This window comes from Alligator sinensis, unplaced genomic scaffold (genome assembly GCF_000455745.1).
Source record: "Alligator sinensis unplaced genomic scaffold, ASM45574v1 scaffold1308_1, whole genome shotgun sequence".
NCBI classification, from domain to species: Eukaryota; Metazoa; Chordata; order Crocodylia; family Alligatoridae; genus Alligator; species Alligator sinensis.
The window spans coordinates 754,412-757,416 of NW_005842416.1; the positions used below are offsets into that span (position 1 = coordinate 754,412).

A 3,005-nucleotide genomic window follows, 5' to 3' on the forward strand; every position below is an offset into this window, starting at 1 on the left:
CTCTTTCCCAGTTCTAACTCCACCCCATTTGCCTGCAGTTGTGCATTTACAGATGTGAATGAATTCATATTTATGCTTGGGGACACGGCTAGATTGTTGACTCCTTATTCAAACACATTAAAAAAGGCAGAGTTTTTTATCTATCATAAGGAAAATGTATAGATAAGTGCACATCTCCTGTTTTGTTCAACATAGATGGCTTTTTGTTTTGTGCATCCTGATTCTTTTGTAGCTCCTGGTTAAAAGAGTATTTTCATCTTTTGATTTACAAAATTAGGCTTGATTCTCCCCTGCATTGCCACATTTTGTGATCATTTATACTGAAACAAAGAATTACATTAGAGTTACACCCACTTCATACTTCACAAGTTGCACAGTAATGGAGAATGAGTCTCTAACTTCCAAATCCTCACAATTATTTACAAAAAAAAGGGAGGAGGTGGAATTTGTTCATGTACTGGGACTAATGTTGCCTACAGTTACTGGTGCATGTCATCATTAAGGCCCAAAGTTAGCTTACTAAACAAATGAAAGATCCCTGATTGTAAAGGGTATGCCTAAATCTGTCCTCAGAGTTCCATGTTCCAGAGGTTCTCAGGCAGGGGCAGGCAATTATTTTGGGCAGAGGACCACTTACTGAGTTTTGGCAAGTCATTGAGGGCCACATGACAGGCAGGCAGATAAATATTAATTTTCTAAATTTTTTAGGGGCCCCACGGGCTGGCTAGAACGGCCCGGTGGGCTACATACGGCCCCTGGGCTGCATTTTACCCACCCCTGTTCTAGGGTTTGTAACTGCTTGCGTGCAGGTTCTGATCTGGATCTACTGCAGTCTTCAGTAAACTTTATGTTGACTTTGTGGTGTAGACTCATACCTTAAAGAAGCCGCACCAGACTTCAGTTCTTGACTGAATAAAGATATTCACAAAAACAAATATAGCTGGAGTTGCATCATACTCTGTACTTTTCCTTCCATAAAAGGCTACTGTAACTGTAAATGTCCTGTTTTTTATCCTTATCTGCTTTTTAACCTGTCCAGCTCTCGGGTGTTGATGAAACGTGGACAGTTCAGCGTAACAGACAGAGAAGATGCAAACAGAAAAATGATGGCCTATGGCATGCAAATGTAGTGCTTTCTCTGCTCTTCCAAGTAAATCTCTGCTTTTGTCAAATTTTACAAGCAAAGCTCTTTAGCTGTAACTTGCCTTTTAATCCAGTTTGGTTTTGGACTTGAATTTATCTCAAAATAATTTTAATGAGAAGAGCTCAGCCAATGCTACTTCCTGCACATAATCATTTTTATCTGTGCTTTAGAATTTGCAAAGATGAAAATTCATTTAAGAAATAATCCTTATCAAACTGTCTAAGGAATGGTATTTCTTTATATTTAGTAATAATTCTTTTGCAGAAAATGATAAAATTAGCCTGAATCTTTTCTTCAATCTCGGAGTGCTTAAAGGCCACTTCCTTCAGTGCTGCTGAAGGAAAAGGCTTTGTGTACTGTTTTGTTTTTACCTTGAAAGTTATGTTTGTATGGCTTTATGTGTGTGTTGATTCAGAAAGCTCGTGCTGTTGAATTAGATAAGCTTGAATAGAAACATATTGGGACACTAGTAATTCAGGATATTACTTTTGAACAGGCAAAGGAGCTTTTATTAAAGAAAGGAGATAGAAGTGTTGTGCCATAGCTTTCAAAATGTTGTTCTTGGCTTCAAAGAGAAATACATTTATCTGGCTGGCTACAAGATGAGACTGAACTTACAATGACAAGTGTGACGACAAATCATCATGCTGGTTGCTCTGGCTCAAGCCAGACACTCAACTCTTTTTTCTGCAGAGATTCTTGTACTACTGGGATGCATAACATACAGCTAATATCATGTTTTTATGTTCCAGGACAACAGAAGTCTGCAAGCAATTATTCCAGTACCTGCAGGGAATTCCTTCATACCTGTGCAGTTTTGCAGGTGATCCAAAATCAGCAGAGCTTCTGGAAGGATTTTCTCTTCCAGCATTTTCTATAGTATTGCATTTATTTAATCCTCAAGATTTTTACAGAATTGTGCTTATTCTGGTATCAGATGCATACATCACATAATCATTATAGTGAACGTGGGTCAAATTCTTATACCTCTTACTCTGGAATAAGCCCATCAAATGAATGGATCTAGGAGAAGAATATAAGGTTCTACTCAAGAGGATAAGAGTTGCAGAGGTGTTTCTGACCCTGCTTCTAATAAGCATTTAAAAAAGAATCTGTCTGAAATTTCACATGAATGTGTTCACTGTCTGATCTCAGGCTAGCAAACTGGACTTAAGTAAAGATGGTGGTTTTCCCTCTTAGAAACTGTGGTAGCTTATTAACAAACGTACACACTTGCTTTCCTTACAATCCTACAGTGAGAATTAGCACAGAGGTGTATATTTGCCATCCTGGAGCCCTTTACCTTTTAAGATTAAACTTAAATTTTACATTCCATGTTGAATAAGGGCAATAAGGGGCTATACCATCCTAGGAGCAAATTGGAGAGTAAATGGCTACGGAGACGCAATGTATTCATTGCTTTCCCCTGGGGAGTAATTCCTTTTTTAGTAACTAATTGCCAAATACTAATATTAAACTAAGCCCGCTGGGGGACGGGGGGACTACCACCACTGCTGGCCCGCTGAGCAATCCTTGCAAAGCCAGCGGGTCAAGGCACTTAAGGGAGCCCACCCCTGCCCCAGCCCTGGTAAAATCTGTGTGCAAGGAAGGAGCCCCCCAGGGGACACTTGCCTGCCTGTACACAAATGCGAGGAGCTTGGGGAATAAGCAGGAGGAGCTCATCCTCCTGCTCAGTGCAAATAATTATGATGTCATAGGGATAATGGAGAGCTGGTGGGACTCCACCCATGACTGGACCACAGGTATAGATGGCTATACCCTGTACAGGAGGGATCGTGTAGATAAAAGGGGCGGGGGGGTAGCTCTCTATGTTAAGGAAAGCTACACGTCCCTGCAAGCC

The 3,005-nt window shown here is 40.4% G+C and overlaps 1 long non-coding RNA gene across 1 annotated transcript in view; it reads left to right on the plus strand.

Moving 5' to 3' along the window:
- The window catches only part of LOC102386105, an 18,499-nt gene extending 16,064 nt beyond the window's left edge, over positions 1-2,435 (plus strand). Inside the window, exon 3 of the long non-coding RNA XR_324585.1 lies at positions 1,897-2,435. This is a non-coding gene — a long non-coding RNA (uncharacterized LOC102386105). The remainder of the gene's footprint in view (positions 1-1,896) is intronic.
- The last annotated feature ends 570 nt before the right edge of the window (positions 2,436-3,005 follow it).